This window comes from Centruroides vittatus, unplaced genomic scaffold (genome assembly GCF_030686945.1).
Source record: "Centruroides vittatus isolate TY-2023 unplaced genomic scaffold, ASM3068694v2 contig_1057, whole genome shotgun sequence".
NCBI lineage: Eukaryota > Metazoa > Arthropoda > Arachnida > Scorpiones > Buthidae > Centruroides > Centruroides vittatus.
The window spans coordinates 2,275,696-2,300,191 of record NW_027120684.1 but is presented as its reverse complement, the minus strand read 5'-3'; the positions used below and the strand labels follow the sequence as shown (position 1 = coordinate 2,300,191).

Here is a 24,496-nt window from a genome sequence, read left to right as displayed (position 1 = left end):
CTGTTCATTACAAAATAAAACATAACATAGGACATATATAAGAAAATTATAAAGCCTTAAACTGTTATAATGTATTTGAAACTATTTTCGACATTTTCTCAAGAAATTTGAGATTATAAGAAAATACAAAGAAAGGAAAAATTAAATATTGGGTCATATGATAGTAATGTTTGAATTTTAGAAGTTTTTATTCTATTTTCGTTGCTAAGCCGCGACGGAGTGTGATACACATTCAAGATCTATGATTTCGGCTTCATTCTTATTCTCGAAAATACTATAATTTTATTTGTTTATTTAGATATTAAATAAATATTTTATATTGCATTTCGAATCTTTTATTTTATTTTTTGCCTCTTTCCGTCCTCTGGGCGAAAAGCATATAGAATGGAATGAGTCCTATGTGCTTCCTAGGCCCATAATGGGGCGACCGGATGATAAAGAACGGGCTCGAACTATTCGGATTAATCCCGTTGTTTCCTGTTTCCATCTATCATGTATCTCACCCAATGTGTCATGGACTTGTGATATCATTCATGTATTTGCACCAATGTGTCATGAACTTGTGATATCTATCGTGTATTTGCACAAATGTGTCATGAACTTGTGATATCTATCGTGTATCTGACCCAATGTGTCATGGATTTGTAATATCAATCATGTATTTGCACCAATGTGTCATAAACTTGTGATATCAGTCATGTATCTATCCCAATGTGTCATGAACTTGTGATATCTATCGTGTATCTGACCCAATGTGTCATGGATTTGTAATATCAATCATGTATTTGCACCAATGTGTCATGAACTTGTGATATCAGTCATGTATCTCGCCCAATGTGTCATGAACTTGTGATATCTATCGTGTATCTGATCTTACTCGTGATATCTATCTTGTAATATCAATCATGTACGTATTTGCACCAATGTGTCATGGACTTGTCCCGGGTCCCACGCTAGATACAATGAAGGCGTGCTCCCGGGCATAAGAATATTCTTCCAAAGTATAACAACGACGACTCGAAAGTATTAAAAAATTCTAAATGATATATTGCGAAATAATATCAATGCTCTTATATCCTATTTAACAAATGTTTATACCTACTGTCTCGTACTGTTTTATATACCAATAACTATACAATACCATTCCTGTAACTATACCAATTTTCATATCATATATCTTCTTTTTCCAAGTCTACATCTTATTTTCTGCATGTTGTTTTGGATTGCTTATCGTCTTACGTCTTCTGTGTCAATCCTTTATTATGTGGCAGATCGCAGATGGCAGATCGCGTTGAACTGAAGAAACGGTAATTATCTTTTATTCAAAATTCGAACTGTGAGTGATGAATAATAATTTCTTATTCAAACATAACTATGATCGTAAAGTCACACTGGATTATTATTGTTTTAAAGTAGGGATATGTGCATAGCTCTTATAATATCTGAAATTATCTTCATTGTTGTTGGTAAGTATTGCTTCCTTAATAATAATAGTCGAAACAATTGTTGGAATGATTGTTTAATTCTTAAATTTTTTATGTCAAACATTTCGAGATACTGTATATGAATATTATTTTTTTGTTTCAAAACTACTGTAATTATATAAGCTATTTAAATAATTCAGTGTTTTAACCTATGTACCGGCACCTTTTGCGGTTTTATTCCTAATTGTGTTAGAATGACAATACATTTTTTTCTAACTTGTAGAGTTGTGGAGCCTTTCTCTCAGCAGTAATTTCGCAGTTATAGAAGCATTTTAAATTATTTGGAATCTCCAGATATTAGTTACATGGGAGTTTGTAAAAGTTTTTAATTTTTTGTAAAGTATGCAAACAGATGAAATAACTCGTATGTATCTTACGAAATAAATCCAATAAAATTTATTATTATTATTATTATAATTCAGTGTTAAACTGATCTTACACTATCACTCCCGGTGAGACTACGTGTTCATTTCAAGTTCGACAATGTAATGTGCAGTACCTTCGTTCCAAGCCTCACGCCGCCCTCAAACGCTCGCTTGCAAGACGACCTTATTCGAATTCTGCGTGTCATTTAAAAGAAGTGAAGTGGAAGAATATTTGTAATTTTCACGTCAACGAGGATAGGCACATACGTAGAATATTTGTTTGGTTGTAGTTGACTTAAAAACCTGTCGGACAGCGCATTTTTATTTTTAGGCGTATTTGGTTTGGTTTTATTCGATTACGGCAACGCAACATATGGGCGATCTATCTGTCTAGAGGAAATGTCTTCTGGAAGGTCTTTTATCAGAAACTGTCCCCTATTTAGGTAGTTTACTAACGTGAAGAAAACCCGTAAAACTCCACGTGATCAGCCCGTTGGCAAAGCGCAAACCCATGACTAACTACTTTAAATCTAATCGTAAAACCATATTTTCCCCAGTTGAACGCAGTGAGTCTGCCAGAATATTAAGAACATGGTGCCGAATGCCGTCCTTCAGATCTAGCACAGATGCAAGTCTTCTATAGTCGCAAGGCTTCTACTTCTGTCGTTGTCCTTCAGGAAACCACATAATCAAAAGTCGCAAGGGGTGATATCCGGCGAGAGAGGAGGCCATGCTGTTGGAAAATAACTGCTGATTACTCGTGCATCTGTGAAATGCTGACTTAGTATGGTTTTGCGAATAGAGCACATTGTTAAAAATGAAGAACATATTAAGCAGTTTTAGTGCTACATATTCAACATTTATATGTGCGCGCATATTCAATATTTCTGTGTGCTCCAGCGCAACAATAATAACTAGTTGCCAAGAGCTTGCAACCAGTTATTATTATTATTGTTGTTTCCGAACATGTATTATTACCGCACACATGTTTCGAGAATAATCTTTCCCACGACTGTTGCCGAAATTGCTGCAGAAAAATTTTAAATCTTCGAATGATTTACCGGTAGCAAAGAATCTGAATGTTGTCAATAATCTTTTTTTCTGGGGAAATTGATTGCTGCAAAACAGTATCTTGATTCTTAATATATTGGGATTTATTTTTTAATCAGTAGTTATTTATTACTGTTTATTTCAGACTGGCAGTGGATTGCATCTTCATATTTGATTGCTGGGAATGTTATAGCTAGTTACGACGTGAAAAACATCATTTGTATGGGTATATTTTCATCAATCGGTTAATGAAATGTATGCACAAATATCAAATTAAATTAATTGAACTATGAATTATTTGAAGGTTTGTCATTCATCAATAAGTATATATAAGTTGATTGATTTGATGAGACCTGGGAATGGTAATCTCCCAAAGAAGATGGCTCTCAAGGGGAGGACTTTCTAGGATACTACCTCCTATTTAGGTAGTAGACATGCGAAGAAAATTCGAAAAACTCCACGTGGCCAGTTCGTTGGTCAGACGATAGCCCACGATCAACTCGATCACTGGTGATTACTAATAAATGCAATGGTGACTAAGATGTTAGTCTGTCGCTTTGGGGAATCCGAGATCGAATGTGGACGAGTTGAAAAACCACAGGATTTGGTCAGGTGTTACTTGTATCGGTACGTCATGCCCCATCCTTCCCACCTGTGCCCATTGTGGATTTGTCCGAACCCTTGATAGATATACTTAAGATGGTCCCGAGAGTGCCCTTAATTAAGATAGAAAAACAAAAAATAAGCTATTAAAATTATTTATCGAGAAACAGATGAAAGGATTAAATTGGTTATTATCCTATATAAATCTATTTTCAAAAGAACGTTCCATATTAAATTTAATTAATAAAAAACAAAGAATATATGAAAGAAATTTAAACATTAAGAAAAACGCAATTGATATTATATTCTCTAGCAAGTTAAAAAATAAATAATAATAAAATTACAAAGACGTTATACTTTGTATTGTCGTCACCAGATGGCATTAGGCAAAAGTTGAAATAATAGCGGAGGTGTTTGCACTGTTTAATACATTTGAGTTTCCACCCCTTTTTTATTGACCTTTTACGGTAGGAAGCAACACTTGTACTTCCTCGACTGTCAGCTTTATCTTGAGGATTTTCGACGAATTGAAAGGTAAGATAGTCTCAAGCGAATTTATTCTTTATTACTTCTGTACAAAACAGCAGAAATGGATAAAAACATCGGCGATGATATTTATACAGTATGCTTGCATGCAATATATATATATATATTCATTCTGTATCAATGATTACATAGGGCGATCATCTTCTATTCAAATAAGTAGATGCTAACATACTTTTTCTTCCAGATTTAGATCTATGCTAGGTAACATGTGAAAGGTTTTATTTTAATTGCATTTATGCGGTTTCTCTTTTATCTGATAGAATATTGCTAGAAGTAGTTAGTATTTGCTAAAGAACGATAAATGATAAGCTTTATTCGCTTTGTATTAGAATTATTCCTTATCCAAATAATAAAGGAAATTAATTGATTAAATTTTAATAAATTGATTACATAAAGCTATTTTTCCAATCAAATTTATGTATAATAAATGTGCATGTTTATGTGAAATTTTAATGGTGAATTTTCCTAAATAAATTTTTAAATTAAATATATAATTTATTTTCTACTTAATTAAGTGTTAACACTAAGAAATTGATATACAAACTGTTTTATTTTTCTTTACCGGAATAATTTAAACTAAGTGGACAAGATAGAAGTTTATCCATTTACGAATCCTTTCGTCGATGCCTTATATTGATGCCGTTTGCAGAAATATTAATTATGCCGAAATTCTTTGGGTTAATAGTTAATTTACATTTATAATTATGCCTACGGTGAAAATCGCTTAGAAAAGAATTGAGCTAATCCAATTAGTGCAATTTTATTAAATAATTGGGTTAATTCAATTTTTCTGTTGGTTTAGTTTAATTCTAATCTTTATATTTGGCATAATTATTGCATATTTAATTATCTTGGTTACATTGTGTTTGATTGTAATTAATGAGGAGGAGCTATAAAGAAGAAATTGTTATCTATAGCATTTTATATTGGGAAAAAGTGATTTGGTACTGTACAGTAAAAATACTGTCATATAGTTCTGTATTATAATACTGTTTTTGTACTGTATATAGTAAGGGGTAGTGTTACTGATTTAGTTTGTGCAGCTTCTAGGTATATTTGCATCATTCCATCTCTAGATGCAAACTAACATTTTTCTTGAAACTTATTTGTCGGAACATTGTATCTTATCTTATTCTCGAGATATCTGTACTAAACTTTCGATCAGAAATAATCTCTGTTAAATAGCATGTACTGTGAAATCAATCGATTATATATGTTGTCTGTAATTAAAACAAGACTAAGTTAATACCAAACCTTCTTTGTAGTACCTTCTAAACAATTCTCCAGTAGTTTATTATTTTGATAATGACTAATGTTTGGTTTGGTGCACTTATTAATACTGGAATGGAAGTATTAATGTGTGAGTAAAAGACTGAGTCAAACATCATAAATGCATGTAATGCAAAATTACAGAGTGCTTATCAAGTAAGTTTTTGCATTGCCAGTTGATAATTTTCTGATTTCATTCATTGATAATGTTTTATCTTTTTTTAATAACTAATGTATGTATATGTGTAGTCAAACCCTTATAATTAGTGTCTCTCTCATAAAGCACTATTGAACATTCATGAATAAATCTTCATAAATATTAACACACAAACCTTATGCAAAGCTTATTACTGTACATTATATAAAATTCTTGTTGTTTCGGGTACTTAGTTTAGTTACCTATTTGATTTAGTGCCAGTTTTAGAGGTAATCAAATTGTGGTGCTAAATTAAAGTTTGTATATGTATTTGTGTGTTATAGGGTCACTGTCTGAGATCTGTTTCCTGCACTATAAATAAATTTGTCATTTTGTACTTTGTGGTCTGTCTGGGATATGGTGTTGGTGATTGACCAAAACCCAACATTATGTCAAATGAATGTGTGTGTGTTTGTGAACACATTACACTGTTGCCAATCTGTTCTTGTCTCATGTGATTTGCAACAGCAAGCTATAAGTGAGTGTTAGATTTGTCCTGATATTCAATTCTCTCTTTAAAAGAGGTCAACTTTGGAGAAAGAAGTTAGTAGGCGGCTAGCAGTAAAATAGAATTAGAGTGATGTGAAAAACAAAATACGTTGAGTACATTGCTGCAAGATAAAGGAGAAACCAGTGCAATGTAAAAATTGCACTATTAAATTCTCTTTTCAGCATAAGTATACAATCTGAATTCCAATGTGATGAGTGCTACTAATGTAGCTGAAAACATTTTGTATTAAAAATCTTTTCTAGATTTTAAAAGTTTAACTTAAAGAGAAATGCTGTAAATTTAAAATTATGAAAATATGAATGTAATGAAAATTATTTAATCGGGCTTTATTATTATTATTGGCAGTTACCAGGCTTGATGTCATATTATCCAGTTAAATTTAAAATACTTTTCTTTAATATTAGTGATCTGGAATGAAAATATATATCATCAAATATATAGTTGCAAATGTGTATAAGAAAGAAAAAATCTCAGCTTTATGCATTTCTAAAATATCACATTAACATGTATTCATTTTAAAAAATAAATATCAGAATTAGAATCAAAATATTCCACTGGAATGTTTTTAATGTATAATAACATCTTTTATTACATCTTTTTACAAAATGCAAACTCATAACACTGTTTTAATTTAGAATTATATTAAATTTATTATCAATGAGAACATTTTAAACAAATCTATTTATAAGCCTTGAGTATACACTTTTCAGAAATGTAAAATTAAAATATCACTTTTAAGAAAATTACAAACTTCTTACTCTGGCTAATATTTTCTGACTAACATCGGGTCAGAAAATGTTGGTCATTTCATGGTCTGGAATGGCAGCCAATTCCATTAGCATCAGCTGCTAGACTGTGAAATGTAAAATACTAGCCTAAAAATATATATTGCTTGGACTTAGACCATGTTGGCTAGCCAAAAGTCCTAGTGGCCAGCCATTTCTGGCTGGCCACTAGGACTTGGTCCTAAATATATTGTGTTTACATAAGCGTGTGTAAAACTGTGTATATACACACACACAGTATAACCCCAATTTATGAGTATATTTTGTTCAGAAAATCTCTCATAAATAAAAACAAGCTTCTCTGTTATTTCTTATGTTCAAAATTTGTGCCTTGTTCCAGTATAGCCCAATTACCCTTCCCACATTCCCTAAATAATGTTAGTGCTGCAAATATAGGGAAAGTTTTTAATACATTGCATAATCATGTTAATGAATAGCTATGCCTCTAGTGAATGGAAACAATATAAATGAAAGAAAGAAAACTAAAACCTGAACCATTTAGGTTCAAGTTTTAGTTTTCTTTCTTTCATGTATATTGTCTTCATTTCTTTCTTTCATGTATGATTGTAATTAGTGTTACCACCTTTACAAAATTGCTGACCAGGACGGCAGGTCAGATTTTTCGCATTGTAAAATGACATTGCGCATGCATCAGAAGTTCCTGATGCATGCGCAATGTCATTTTACAATGCGAAAAATAACGTGCATGCAGGTTGCACATCACATGTCAGCACACAGAGTTTCAGTGAGTGTTTCATTTTGCTTTCTAAACTGCATCCTTAAATTTTCTTTATCTAAAATTTTGTTTTTCCTGTTACTCTTTATGATCGTTGATGTCAAAGTCCAGTGTCGCTGACTTGACACTTATACAGTTTGTTTTCTTTACTGTTGACCTTAACAAATTCATACATATCCCTTTTTTGGGAGGCTATTTCCGGGCCTCACAGTTGTATAATAGGCTCCTGTTATTGTTTTTCCTTTCTCCAAGTAGTTGACCAGGATGATTACTTGGGAATCCAAAAAACAGTGGCCACCATCTTTCCAGTTGACAAAATGTTTTATAAAACATTGAATTAATTTTTAAAAAATATATAATATAAATATATAAATTGAAGTTAGTTCTGTAATACACCTTATCTAGTCTTGTATTCAATTTATGAGCTCTATGATGGCTTTTCTTTTTCACTAGACTTATTACACCATCATTCAGAAACAGGACAAGCTTTAGAAAATCACATTTTATTTCCTAGAGTATGCATTTTGGACTTTGAGTCCTTTATCAACTCTTTGTGATGTAAATGGTTATGAGTAGGGAGTTTGATCCCGGCCCTTATTTCTAATCCCCAGATTTCGGGATTATACTTAGTCAATCTTGAAATCCTGGGATTATTTTGGTATTGAGGGTTAATAAAAACTAAAAATTAAGAAAATCTTATAGAAATCAGCTCTTTAATCAACAAATTAAAATTTAAACAAAAATCAACATATTTTATAGTATACACCTAGCTAATCTAATCACTCTAACTAATCAGACTTAGAGTCAGACTAACCAGACTTAAAATCACTCAGTTTTCATGTTAAAGTTATTTTTTTTTCAAGCATCAGTGAGATCTCTTTAAACTTGCATAAATTGAAAAAACGTTTATGTAACTAACTATGCAAATAAATGTTGAAAATTAACAAAAATCTCTTTTCATATCGACTAAATAGACAACTTTCATGTAACAACCTAGTAAGTAGGTAGTAAAGTAAGTTTCTTAGCAAAAAGTATTTAAAAATAATATTAATCAGTCACATTTTTCTTAAATATAAAGAGAACCAATCTAATAGGAACATTCTAATTTGAATTGCGAAAATATGATCTGAGAAATAACAACGCATCCAGTGTCTCATCACAAAGTCTGCTTCTCAGTTTGTTGCACATACATGCAGCTGCTGAAAAGGCACTTAGAAGCTCTAAATTTTAATATAGATGAGTTCTCGAGCATATTATTTATGTTCATTATTCAATTTAAATTGGATGCACCAACCAGAGGCTGGTGGGAGTGCTCATTTAAGGGTGATGATATTCCTCCATTGAATGACTTATTAGAATTTTTGAAGGGTCATGTTAGAACTCTACAGCCAACCAAAAGTGCTCTCGACTGCGCCAGAAAATCGATTGGCACCCGCAAAAATTCAAAAATACAAAAATGAATTATATTACCAGGTAACCCAGTGAGAACTGCTTGCCTATCATTTTAGTTCAAAATACAAGAAGTTTTATATTAAAATGATAGGCAAGCAATTCTGTTAAGAGCACTGGCACTGAACGTTTCGCTTCATGCAGTCTATTTTGCAACTTTTTTAAAATGATGTCAATCCCAAAAATTTTGGGACTAAAGAGTGGTCGGGATCCTGGGATCAAATCCTCTAGTTATGAGAAGTACAGAAATGGTGACAATTGATAAAATATGGATGACAATTATTAATCTATTAATTATTAATATGAAAGAGAAAGATAAAGCTGCAAATGGTGTGTTAATTTTTTGATGGGATATAGATAAAGAACAAAGATCAACTGTTAAAATAAACTTAAATTAATTTTTCATGCTATAACTTAGTTGATAACAAATACAGTATTTTTAATATTATATTCATAAAATTAGTTTAAACTAGAAGTGTAACAGTATTTTGGGTATTTCTATCAAATTATCTGGAATATCAGGATGATGATTTCTCTACTATTCATAATGATTGATCAAACAAACTCAATTTTATACCTAAAAGAAAACTATTCTAAGAATAGGATGTATTAACTAGCTGTTATTTTTAAGCTAACAATAAATTTAAACCAATTTATATTTTTAAATTAGTCATTTCCTATATATGGAGTGAAAACTAATCTATTAAGTACTTTGTACTAAGTGCATTACTGTTATCAGTGTAATTATTTATTTTGGTTTAATGCACTTAAAAATCATTGCATATGTTAGTAACTTTGCATTATATAAAGTATTTTTATTAGAGTAATACACGGTTTGTAGAGAACATATTTAATTAAGACATTTTAAGTTTAAACTCTTAGATAATTGGTTAACAAAAAATATTTAATCTATAAATATTTTTCCCTTTCCTTGCTATAAATATTTGTTTTCAGTAGTAGTAGTAGTAATAGTAATTAAAAATAAAGTAAACTTTTGTAATTTTTTTTTTCACATTTATATAAAAATAATTCAGATGATTGTTTAAAAATGAATTCTATTTTCAAAATTGAGTTTGACATATGGATGTTAGGACATCTTGTTAAAAGTTGTTTTTAGCTTGGAATCAATTCCAAGTTGTCCTAGAAATGTTCTCAAAATGTTAGTCTGGGAGTTTTGACTGTAGTAGTATTAGTTCATTTTAGTTAAAAAATACAATAGAAAAGAATTTTATGAAGTTGTTTCTTAATTGCTAAAGATGTGCTATTTAAAAAATTTTTAATTTTAGATAAAAATTGATAAAATAATAAAATTATCGATTTTGATTTAATCTTTACCAGTAATTATGTGACATAGCTGAAATATATTCTGAAAATTTAGTTTTATTTTCTAATATGTGAAAAAAGTTTAACAGGAAATATCTAAGATAACTTAATCAAAACACAAATTGTCCATCAAATTAAAGAGAACAAAAATGCAAGAACATTTTATAAAACCTACAATAACAATTTATAACTGTTGAAATCTGCTTACTTGTAAGCTCATTTAATGCCTATAAATATTCAGTATCGTTAGTATAGTTATAATTTTTATATATATGGTAACCCTTGTAAAATGCAGTATTTATACAGTGTGATTTTGATATAAAAAACAAATGATTTCATATGAATTGTCTTACTCTAGTAAATGTTCTTTCAGAATTAAGCATTTAGTTTAGAGGATTCTGTATACTAAATGCTTGCTGGAAGAATGACCTGAAGCTATTTTTAAAGTGGTCTTACCTCTGGCAGGAAAATGGGTACACTAAATCATATAGTAAATGTCACACTTTTGGTGGAGAGGGGTATGATATTGGTGAAAATGATAGTCATGAATTAATGAGATGAAAGTTTTGAATGAGGAAGAATTGATGTAATTACTAATAATAGACGACATTGATCTAAAATGTGTAGATATTATCAATGGAAAAAGTTCAGCTAAAGATTTAGTGAATCTGTTAAGGAATTCATCTAAAATAAAAATTGAGCGAAGAATTAGACTTGGCAAGAGAGTTAGGAACTTTTTTTTGTGGATAATGATTCCTCCACTGAGCACTCCAGGAAATTTCAAAGTATATTTGAAGTTTGAACTCAAATCAAATGTAGTGTGATAGAATGAACATTCTAATTGAGACACACATACCTGAAGCAGGACATTCAATCTGTTCAAAAATGTTTGTCATTTTCAAGATATTACTGGAATAAAATTAAGCTTACTGAGGTGATTTATAATTTCAGAGTCAATTGGAAATTTGTTTGACACCTTTATAATGAATGTCAAAAACAATTGCAACAAAGCACTTAACAGGCACTCATAACCATCATTTTGAAAACTTAAACCTGCAGAATAATCTGAAGAAGTTGAAAGTTATGCAATGTCCAAAAGGTTTCAAGCAATGGAAATATCTAGCCATTGGCAAATAAAGAATATCGGTGAAATGTTGTTTTGGAAGATGATAGTGAAGATGAATAAATTCAACTTACTCGATAGCATAAAGTCTAGCAAAGGTTGTTTACGCGTGAATGTTTTTGTCCACATTCTGTTGGATATCATCAGGCTGTAAAACTGGAAAATAGAGCAGTGATGTTGGAAAATTCAAAATGAGTTATCATTCATTGATTGGTGGAGATGTTTCTGATCTTGATAGCTGCTGATGGAGGAGACAGTTCCTGTATGAACCCATGGTTTAGAGGTGGTGAAGGAAAAATTTCAGTGAATCTTTTATTCTATATTTTTATTATAAAAATCAGTGATGTTTTTTTATTACATGTTGTTTTGAAGTCTCAGTTGTTTAGTAGATATGATGTACTGTACATACCTGATGAACAGCAATAAATTTCAAAGTGATTTCTGCATATTCAAGCTAAAATGCCTTTTGTAACAGGTTTATACTACTCAGCTCTTGATGTTTAGTAGTATTCTATAACAGCATAACTTCTTCTATTTTGTGTTTGCTTATATTAACAGAATGGAACCAGAAATAGACATTACCACTAATGCATCAATAGATAAGAATTTGAAAATGGATGTGCTGAGAGACAAATTGGAATCAACAACTAATTTAACCAATGACAGTGCAATCTTTAACCTGAACAATTGGCTGACCTGATAATTCTGCTGGGTATAAGACCTTGGTTCAGACACTCTAAGGGGATAAGTTATTTTCAAGATAAAGCATTTGATTTGAAAACTAGCTTAAAACTAGATCTTCTATATGGCTAAATTTAGCCATATAGATGGCACATGGACAGAACAAACTTATACAAAGAATCTCTGAACACCACAGATGTCTACAGGCAGCTTCCAACATTTTGACGTAAATACAGAGGGATAAGCAAGAAAAGAATATGGAGAGGATCCCTCTCACTTTTAACGCCCATTTAAAATAATTGTACACCACTATTGCAAAAAGACATTGGATCAGTATTGCATACAGGAGATGCCCCACCATTTTCAACCTACTACGTAACAGAAAAGACCCCTCTAACCCTGACAGACTACCGGGCATTTATAGTGTCCCTATCAGAGACAACAGATGTGATAGGGAAATGGTGTACTAAATGTTCAATGGGAGTCAGGATATGGGAGCATAAATTGGATGTATAGTACAACCTAATAGGAGTGCCACTACACCATTCACATATGCGACGGACCCTGACATTGTGGCAGACTTCACCAGAGCACAAATCATCCTTACCACCCCATACCTGGAACACCTCAAATGGTTAGAGAATTGAGATTTTTAAAGCTTGCTGCACATCCGTGTGCATTAATTTTAAAGACAAGATGTGTCTTTCAATGGCATGGAGACTATACTTGACACCAATAGATAACATTCAATCTTATTTATGGAAACATGGGAACGCATGTGCATAAGTTCTCGTTATTCGAACTCATCCTCATGCACATTTATTGAGTTCCAACTTGGTATTAAAGTCGTTTTTCAACAACGATCATTATGTTCGAACATATTTAAACGTATCATGAGAACATGTGCAGAAGAACTTGTCATATGAAATTCCATTGCTCCATTTGAATATGTTCAAATTTTATATTTGTATTTGTATTTGTTTTAGAATATCTGGCTAGTTTACAATTAAAAGATGCCTGAAGAAAAACCCAGAACGGGTTAAGAAAACATTCAATTAACGAGATTTAACCGTAATACACACTGGTTAAAGGTTGAAGTGAGTCTAATTTTAGATGAATATTTAATCTTATCTACTTATTTCAATTAAAAAATTTCATGTGAAAATGTCAAGCTGTACAAAAAATCATTTTTAAAAATTATATATCTTGGGAGCTAAATATCACGGAGCAATGTTTTATACAAAAATGTTTTGCATTTAACCTGTAGTACCTGATTATTAACCTCCCTGTTGGCATAGGTAAGTTCTTATGGTGTCTCATTTTTCACCTCCCAGTGTCTCATATTTTAGTTTTTGAAGGTAAAATATGAGATAGGAAAAACTTTTTGCTCAACATTTCTCACATGCAGAAAAAATGAATACTCCATTAGATTTTAAAACCATCTGTAGACCTTGTCATGTATTTCTCGTAAAATACTGATCCTAACAAATGCTATTACAAAAGTTTTGAAAAGTGTTTCATATTTACCCACATTGACCCTATAGCAAACGTGATGGCACAAAATATTAAGTTTATTTTGTTGTATTTCCTATATTTAACCCACATATAGCTAATATTCTAATTTTTTATCATGATCAAACTGTTGTTCTATTTTTTTGTCATTTCATTTCCATTTGTAACAAAAAACATTTGAGTTAATTTGTCTGATTAATGGATATAATAAATATACATAAGCACTGTTTATGTAGTGTCGAAAAAAGTTTTGTACTGTGTTGTTCATAGGAAAATGTATACTAAACTTTCAGTTAGGTGAATATTCTAATTTTTTTGTCTAGGAGTTGTATATATTCAGAATACTATCAGGCATACTCATAACTCATATGCAAATAAAAAAAATTGTGAAAACACACTAACACTCATTTGTTCAAGAGAAGTTAGTCCTGCCTGGAAGAGTGTTTCAACAAAACATCAACAAACACATTTTAATGAGCTTGATGACACTAATTATTTTGTATTATTTTTCTGTAAATAAATATTCTGTTTTCTGGCACTATAAACTTCCTTTATTATTTTAAAAAAGGCAAAAACAGTGTACTTGAAAATGATCAATTTGCTTATTCATCTTTCAATTGACATCAAACACACAAAACAACAAATCTTTAAAACATTTTTTTCTTTAAAAAAAATGTTTTAAAGATTTGTTGTTTTGTGTGTTTGATGTCAATTGAAAGATGAATAAGCAAATTGATCATTTTCAAGTACACTGTTTTTGCCTTTTTTAAAATAATAAAGGAAGTTTATAGTTTATAGTTGAAAAGTTAATTTCAAATGGTTTCACGCTTTCAAAATTTGAACTGAAGTTTGTTGCTTTTCATAATGCCCACCACTATCTATCTATTAACAAAAACTGCATAAACTTATTGATCCACCCTATATTAAATGCAGTAAATTTAAACACATGGCACAAATAGAAAATAAAACTCAATACTACACCACTCTAAAGTATTAATCTTTCTGAACTGGATCTATTCTAATGCACTTTAAAAAAAAAATTACAAAATTTAACTTTTGAGCATTTATTTCTATTGTACATATGCTTCCAAGCTGTTCTAGGAAGATACAAGCACAAAATATACAGAATTCAATGTGTCTGATTACTGTAAATCATTGTACAGCCTGTTTTGGTTAGACACCAAAACATCATATATTAAAGTTGGTATATTTATAGTTTGTTTTTTTATAAAAAAAAAAGAACTATAAATTATTTTAAAGTATTTTTCTAAATTTTTATTATTATAGAAAGTTGTTTTCCTAAACCAATAAAAAAGTAAATATAATACATTACATTTTTATGTTAACAAAAGTAAATTAACTTTATTAAATATTTTAAAAATTTATTGTTGTAGCATTTTCTTTTAGTAAACTGGCATGCACAAACAACACTACTATTTCCTAAAAGTATCACACCACTTCTGTAGATTAATAAAAGTTTGATTCATTAAAATAAAAGGTAGTATAGTTAACATCAAATATTACATATAATGTTACAGTGCTTATTAGTCATATTTATAATTTACTTAAAACTATTTTTAAATTTAAAAGTATTTTTTTTTCTGGCACATTTCCAAATTAAACAAAATAAATAAATAACAAAGTAAACTTAAAACAGAATTATACATAAGTTAGCATTTAGAACTAGAACATTTATAATTTTTTTATAATAGATTGAAGCACTGAATTGAATTAATCGAATCAAAAATTTTGAAAATTTGCAATTTATTTCGGATTGTTATCAATATTTTGAGAGTTTGGTATCATATTAAGGAAAACTAAACAGAGTAAATCCTGAATATTAAAACTTGTACTTTTTGGATTTTTTAAAATTGTGCATAGAACTTAAGTAAAATGAAATGCTGACATTATAACTTTAAATTACATCTATGATACAATATAATAAAAAAAAAATTTAAATATTTGAGATGGCACTTTCTTAACTGTAAATGGTATCTGCTCTGTCGGTAAGCAAAGGTATTGTTTCCGTTTTATACATTTTCTGCAAGAAATTTGCCTCTAAGCATGTAACATTAACCAGTGTATTACAAGTTATAAGATTAAATGATTACTTATAAAAACATGTATTTTAATAAATCATATTAATGTAAAAATAACATTCCAAACACATATCTATGTATGGTTATATCAATTTAACATAACAAAAAATTAATTAAAAATAAAATTAAAATAAAAACAAGCAATTACTTATGGTGACATCACAATGCTGGACTGCAATTTTTAATCATATTTTTAATTTATTTCATTTAAAATATATGCTCTCCATTTCAAGTTAGTACTGTAGTGTCTTGTCCCCCTCATATCGTTCTTTTCTGTTAGCAATGGAGTTATGCCAGTTATCTAACTCCTTTCAAGGGAAAAGTTTTGAATTAAAATAACATGACTTCCAGTTTGCATCAGAAGTTCATACATTGTTACTCTGGCCCTCCTGTCCCTAAGTTTCATGTATACGGTTCAGCTTTCATCTAAGTAATTCCATTCTCGAGATTAAGGAAAGACAGACGGACGAATGACAGTGGAAATTTATAGGTGTACAATTTTTTCAAATTGCAGCCCAATTAAACCATTTAAACCAATTAGTAATATAGCATATATGATGCCAAATATCTACCATGTTAAATCACACAGATCCAAGTGGTTGTACCATAGGAGTGTTAATAGAACTTAATTGCCTGATAAACAATGTCTTATGTATAAACAGTTTTGTTGTCTATAACACACTTAAATAACAATGCTTGCTCCTAATACAAAATGTAAGTCTTCTAATACATATTTTGCTAACTGTGTACAAGTATTCCTTTTTTTTTGATGTTTAATTGTTCCTTAGTTCTTACTTTTTCTTGTTGTAGCACCAATATAATACACAAGTGGTGAGATGGAAATCACATATAACCTGAGAGTTCTAATTTGTTGTTAAAGGTAGGATGCCATTCCACAAGTCTTTAAGAGGGTTGATGCATTTTTGCAAAATATATTGCTATTAATATATTTTTTGAACAGATGGTACAGTTTATCATGTATAATTAAAATTTTGTTTATCAACAAAGGACAAAAATTGTATGAGTGCCTAGTGTGCAACAATTGCATCAGAGAATAATGAAATGTAGACCTTATTGCATATGTATACAAAGTTGAACCATGGAATCCTGCTGCCCTCTCAGAAATTTCCATTGTATCTAATTCTTGTGTAACAACTAGTGAATTCATTAAGAGGAACTGTATGGATTAATATATTAATGGCAAAATGTTTACAATGTGATGGCTGGAATTAACTTGCTGAAATTATAGATTGTAAGCTATCAAACTTATGGTATTCCCCAAAATTAAATTTAGGACCCATTTTAGGTTCTAAATAATTATATATATATGTGTGTGTGTGTGTGTGTTGGGTGTAAAAAAGCAATAGTGTTGCATGTAGTTTCAATTTCAACTATGAACTTGATGGTGGAGATAAAAGGAACCAAAATGGGATTAAGGGGAATCCATAGGTAAACCTTGTCACTGCAAATAGATTGTGTTGTTAAACAAAATAGTTGTTGTTGACAGTAGCTGAATTGTTTTCTAACTCTTAGTAAAAAGATTGGGAGGATAATTTTTACTCAAAAGTAGCATATTGGCAAATATGGTAATGTCAAATTTAGGGATTGATGGAAAGAGCAATATGACATCAGCTTTGTGAAACTTAATATCTGTTATAGAACAATTCTCTAACTTAGAACTTTGTTTTTTGAATCACTTGAAGGATAAGCATGTTAAATAATGTTTTCCTATGACCTACCACATAAATTTGCAAAGCACTTTTTCAATGTTGTATGGGTTCATTTATTGATCTACAGTCTTAAAGGCCATCTCACCTTATAAGACTTGACTTCAACAAACAAACAATCTAGGGTATGATGTGTTTTCAGAAAATTTCAAATTTTTAATATCAAACCAACCTGCTCTAAGTGATGTAATAAGCTTGTTAGTTTTATCAATAAATGTTGGAGAGACTGTCTTTTGTGTCTGTTACATGGAAAGCCTGTTACAATATTCCCTAACTCAAGTATCACTGAATTAAAACTTCACATACAGTAGCTTGTTGATTTCCTTCCTAATGTCAATGGCAGAGCCACTTTATCTGTACATATTTTAACTACTATTATATATTTTATTGATTTACACTTACTTTTTATTCTTTAAATGTATTATATGATATCAAATAAGACAAAAAACAAAATATATTTGTATATGTTACAGTAAAAACCCGTTTTTAGTGAAAACTAGTTTTTACTGGATGTCATTGTTAAAACCTGTTTTGTCTAGTTAAAACTAGAATTTACTGCTGTACATGTTTTGATTTTAGATAAAACTAAAATCAAACATTAACTTTTTAACTTTTAACATTAGTTAAAACTAATTTTAGCTACATAAATATGTTTGGGGGAAATAAATAGTGATGATTGGGATTAAAACATTTGTATTATTTAATACGATATTTATTGAAAATATTGGTCACACATCTGTGTTATTAACATTAATTAAAGCGATACGAAATTCATCATACACTATAGGAACGTGTTAGCTGAATGACCTTGGTCGAAACAGTTTTTACTAAGCCATTTTGTTAAAACCCATTTTGTCTAGTTAAAACTAGTTTTAACTCAAATTCATTTTTGACTAGCAGTAAATTCTAGTTTTAACAATGACATCCAGTAAAAACTAGTTTCAACTAGTTAAAATGAGTTTTCACTAAAAATGGGTTTTTACTGTAACATATATATATATGCTGTATGAAACATTTATATTATGTTATAATTAAGCATTATCAAAGAGAATGTAAATTCCAAATTATTATCAACTTTGCACATGATCCTCAAACTTTTTGGCTAACAGTTCCTAGATACTCTAAATGTGAAATAAAATGCCATCTTATTAAAGATATTATTATTAAATATGCTATATATAGCATACATGCTATGTATGATTTATATGTATATAGCATATAGCATATGCTATATACATATAAATCATTTTATCTTAATTACATCCCAAACACAGTATCAACCGTTAAGTGTAAGAAATTTGAATTTCAATCAATTAGGTTTTACTACTACTAGTCATTTATTTTCTTTTCTCTTCGGTGCTATAAATTTGCTTGCTACTTCTACATACAGTCCTGATAGCATTACTTCCATTTTATAATAAGAAATTAGCACCTTTGTCTACCTCCATTTTCCTTCACCTATTTTCTCAGATTCTAGACTTTGGCTACATATCTACCCAATGGCCTTGTTCAGTAATTCCTGTTGCCCAAAAAAAAAGAACTTTTAACTTAACTCTGATTGTCCAATTTCTTTAGCCTTTGCCATGTTGAAATTATTTCAAATCTGCCTACATAAAATCATTTATCTCCCAATTGCCTCTTGTTTATATCCTGTTCAACATTCTAGTATAAAACATCCCTCTGCTATAAGCAATCTCCTTGAAATTCAGCATATAGTTCTATCAAATTTCAAATTGAAACTTTCTACCTATGTGGCATACGTCAATATTGTAAAAGCTTTTGATTCTGTTGTTTTATATATTCTGTTAGATAAATTATCTTCAGAATTTTAAATTGATGACATTGTTTTGACCTGGCTTAATTTTTTCCTATTATGTACTTGTCAGATTAAGATTTCCAATTTTTACTTTTTGCATTTTTCACTACTGATGGGAATACCTCAGGGTTTGATCCTTAGTATCTACTGTTCATAGTGTATATAAATAAAACACTTTCTAGTATTTCTTCTTCATTCATAAATGCAATATGTTGATAGCTATTGGCAAGTTTAATATCATCATCATTCATTACAATGCAATATTAATAAACTTAATACCTTACTTAAGAAGTTAAATTTACAAATAAATTCTAGAAAGACTAGAATAATGATTTATATCCTGGTAAGAGCACCAACTTATACCTTGTTTATTGATTGTCAACTACTTTCAATCTTTGATTGAGTTTAGGATTTAGGTATAATAATTGATTCAAAATGCTTTTTCAAACTGGTTGTAGAAAATTTAAACAAGTCTCAATTCATAGGGGAATGCTTTGATAAAATCTTAAAATAATTTTCAGTAAAAACACTTATACAGTAAGACCCGCTCAACATGGGAGATGTGTTCCTAGATGACAGAGCGCTAAACAAAACAGTGTTAAACGGGGTCATCTTAACATGTAAATAAGGGGGATAAGTGAAACAGAACAGAGAATAGGAAAATTTATCAGTTTTTTTTTTGTTTTATTTTGTAACATTTATTGTTAAATACTTTTTTATTACATTAATTATAGACTTATTTATTGCTAATATCTAAATTTATTCATAAAACATTCACGAAAATAAAAAAAAGAAGTTTGAGTAAAGAAGTTATGTTTGTGATGAGGAAGGTTCTTCCTCATTTGATATCTTTTGTTTCTTTGTGAAGAAGTCATCTAACATCGTTTGCCTTTTCCTGTTTCGTTCAGCAAGCAGTTGTCGATAGCAAGACATCGCATCCATGACACTTCGTCTTGCCTTTGAACTTCTATCAAAATTGAAATCATTTTGTATAAACTGATCCATTATTTCCATTATACTGGCTAAACTTTTTTTTAGAAAATCCGTTGAAAGTTCCTTTTGTTCCCCATCTTCAGAAACGCTAATTTCGTCATCTTCATGCACCTGTTGTTCTACTAATTCTTTAAGATCGTCATTGGAAAAACTTTCTCCAGTTGTAACTTGCAATAATTCTTCAATATTCTGTGCATTTATATTATCCAACCCTGTTTCATTAGCTAGCTTGACAATTTCGTCGACATTAACAATGGATTCTCTTGTGTCAACATCCTTGCTTAGCTCCGGTCATACATTCTTCCATACTCCTTTCAAAACATTTCTCGGTCACCTCATTCTAGGAAAGGTTGATGTTATCTACAGCATTCATGATGATATAGTTTTTCCAAAAATCTCTAATGGATTGTTTATCTGCTCCATCTGTTGTATCAATCAGTTGTCGGAACGTCTGTCGCAGATAAGCTTTAAAATTTGATATTACGCCTTGATCCCAACACTGCGTGCCATCTCGGGTAATTCCAATACTACCACGTAATACCGAAACAGCGTTAAGCAGGCTCTTACTGTAATATGATTTTTCACCAACACAGTCTATAATAGATTATATTTGGGCTTCTGTTCCTCTATCTACTCTAAATAAACTTTATTCAGAATTGGCTAAAATTTACATTTTATTTAAACTTTCTAACCTTCCATTTAGAGACTGCCCAGAAATTGCATATGTTTGTCTTGGTTGCCTACTTTCTAAAAACACATCAAATTTTTCTATTGGATATATAAATTAAAAATTTTAAGTCTACTCCCATTCCAATATATTTAGCTTTGCATTCCTTCTGTCAATACTAGAGATACTGTGCTTTTATACTCTCCATATTGCCGTCTTAATGTAACCATTAATGCTTCACATTCGTTTCTGGTGATGCAGTTCCAAATGTGTCAAATGCATGTCACTAGTTCCTCTTTAGAAGTTGGGCACTGTTCATTAAGTTATCATTTCATGACTCCCCACAAATTTTCAATGGAGTTTAAGTCTGGGGAATTGCTTGATTGAGGAATCCTGCCTTGGATTGCAATCTGTCCTTCTTGTAACCAACACGTCGTTGACTTTGTGGTATGAGAGGATGCCCCGTCTTGTTGAATAAGAAATGCTTCCTTAACTGTGGTATTGTAAATGTCTGTGATATTTTGATATGTCTGTGCATTGACACATTCCTGAAGAATGCACAGTTTTAATAAAAATGCATATGCTGCTAAAAAGAATTGTGAAGCAACCAACACTCAATCTACTTCTAAAAGATGCCAACAATGCATCACAGGCTCTAGGTGCACTATAGTTCAGTTCAATCAACATTTAAACTCCATATACAAAGATATTGCAGACCAGAGTAGTATGGAAATTGTGTACAGGAGATCCAGTACAATATACAAGCTTCTACACAATGCAAATGATAAAATAGGTCAAAGCAGAGCCCTAGGAGTATACTCTGTTCCTCTTAGGGATGATAGATTCCAAAGAGACTTAGTATATATCGGCTCTACCATACGTAAAAGGATACATGAACACGAACACAACCTTGTGAACAACATGCATAACACTGCCTTGTCCATGTACACCACTGATCCAGAAGTATATGCTGACCTCCAGAACACCAGACTAATTAAGCAAGCCTTTCAAACAGACCATAATCGTTGCCTGGAGGCTTGGGAAATTTATAAAGCCAACTTGAAAGGAAACTGTATTAACTTTAAAGACTGTGAGACGGTTGCGCATGTGTAGAAGTACCTATATGAGAAATTCAAATGAAGTCAATCAACCGCATGAATTTGATACATTCAAAATTTAAAGTTGAGCATCATCATTCTAACATTCCAATTTTTGCAAGTTATTTTATTTTTAACACCCGAGGCAGGCCTTGGTGAAGGCTGAAAACGTTTGGAAACTATGTTAAAGTTTAATTACTGGTTAAAAAGGTTTTGTTTGTGATTCTTTACAATTTAAACATCAAATATTAAAAGCTACAATAAACATAAAATAAACTGTGTGTAATTAACAATAAAAATCACATAAACAAATATTGTATATAGTAAAATAGGAAACTGCTGATTAGAAATCCCTTTAAAACAAATTATAAAAGGGACTAAACAAACATCATCAAAACAAACAAGTTTTCAGTTATAATTAACCAGATAAAATTAACCACAATGTATCAAATTTCTAATTTCAAACATATTTTTAACAACTTTAGTTATTTTAATAAAATTATTTTTACTTTGCACTATTTTGTAACATTTATCTTGAAAAGACCAATTTTCATCTTTATTTGTGTTCATTATATGTAAAACATCATCAGTTTCATTTCTTAAATAATCACATTCAAACAAAAAATGTTCCAAAGTATCCACCTTTCCAAATTTACATGTCACTTTCAACCAACAAAAACTGATACAATTTTTGCTGGAAATCTCCAGTCCCACTCAACAACTGGGTATTATAATAATTCAATTATATCCAATTTGTACTTACTCTTTGTTCCACTGTACAGAAAAAATGTTGTTATTCTACCCCTTAACTTCCATATTCCATCTACTCTGGCACAATGCCAACAATTCTTTATTTATATTTAATAGTTTTAGTTTTTGTATTATCAACATCAATACTAAAATCATATTCAAGGCCTTTAATTAAATACAAAACTTTTTTCTCTTATTTTACTGAAATAATACCATTTTATCACTTCTATATCGATTGGTAAACAATTAGTCAATATTTGGAGAGCAGCAGTAGAAATTGTTCTTTAAGTACGAAGGTTAAGTACCCTCTCAATGTCGCTCCAGTGCTGCCAACTAAAAACGCATACCAACTAAAATAATATTGGCGTAGCCCAAGACAACCAAATATTGCAGCGCCACAGCACTAGTGGAAATTTAAATTTGCCGACTGAAAAGCTTTCAGTTGATTGGTTTTTGGATAATTGACACTCTACTGTATATCTAACTTGTCTTGCCCACAGACGCAACGCTACTAGCGAACACTGTTCCAAATGACAATGTTGTTCTATCATAGTTTAGGCTGAGAGTGGAACTTGGGGATTCCCCAATAGCGCACAAATTTATGAATATTAGGCTTGTATTAAAATATTTATATTGTTTTTATTATTTATACGTGCAATTTATTTAAGTAAAAATTATTTTATATATTTTTTATTTCTATTATTTCTAAACATGAATCCATAATAAATTTATAAAATATTTGAAAAAATAATTGATCTGGCATCAATTTTTCAGCGACCCCCCCCAAATATTTTTTGTACCCCCTTGGGGTCGCGACCCCCACTTTGAGAATCACTGCCATATACCATTATAATAATTTCAATAATATAACTCATTCCTCATTTTTTTCCTGCAATAGTTCTCAATTTGTAAAAACAATATAGAGCTTTATTACATGTATTCAACATGTGAAGTAATAGACATTCTTCATAACATACATTTATAAAATATTTTGGTATAACATCTCCAATCTTATTATTATCCAATTTAATAATGGCAGTTGTTGTTTTGCAAGAAGCCTTTTCAATAACATACACTTAGTTTTCTCGACAGACAAAACCATCTTATTAGACTTTAACCACTCATTAACACCTGGCTCATTTCAATAGAAGTCAATGTGAGATTTATAAATGAAGAGCCCCTACTAGAGATAAATGTAGGGCCTTCCATAGCATTATCTTCAATAACTAAATTCCATTTCATAATTATTTCTAATAAGGCCTTACCTTGTGGTTCTTGTATATTACTATCCCATATTTGTGATTTAGCATTAAAATTTATAGCAATAATTATTTTTTTTGTTATGCAATAATTGCAGACATTTTTCCGATTCGTAAAGAGAACTTGAAATATCATCACATGGTGGAAAATATAACCTTATTACATAAAATGATGTGTCGTCATAAAAAATCTGTGCAACAACACAGGTTGGACAAATTTGATATCTCCAAAATATCCTATCTTCTGTTGTTTATATCTTGATATTGGTATCTATGCTTTTCCTTGGATATCTGATCTGGTATTGTTACATTTTCACAGACAGGTAAGATTTGACCAAAATTGGATTTTACAGCAGCAGCCAAAACCGAAACTGAATTTGGGTTTTGAAGCCAGTTTTGGCTGAAACAGAAATAGTGTAATATTTAGTTAAGTTTAGTTAAGTTAAACTTATATA

The 24,496-nt window shown here is 30.4% G+C and overlaps 1 protein-coding gene across 1 annotated transcript in view; it reads left to right on the top strand.

Annotated features, from left to right (window-relative positions):
• The first annotated feature begins 3,885 nt into the window (after positions 1–3,885).
• Positions 3,886–24,496, top strand: part of capt (adenylyl cyclase-associated protein 1) — a 55,007-nt gene continuing 34,396 nt past the window's right edge. The window contains exon 1 of the mRNA XM_067267301.1: positions 3,886–4,036. The gene's annotated coding sequence lies outside the window, so the exon portion shown is untranslated. The remainder of the gene's footprint in view (positions 4,037–24,496) is intronic.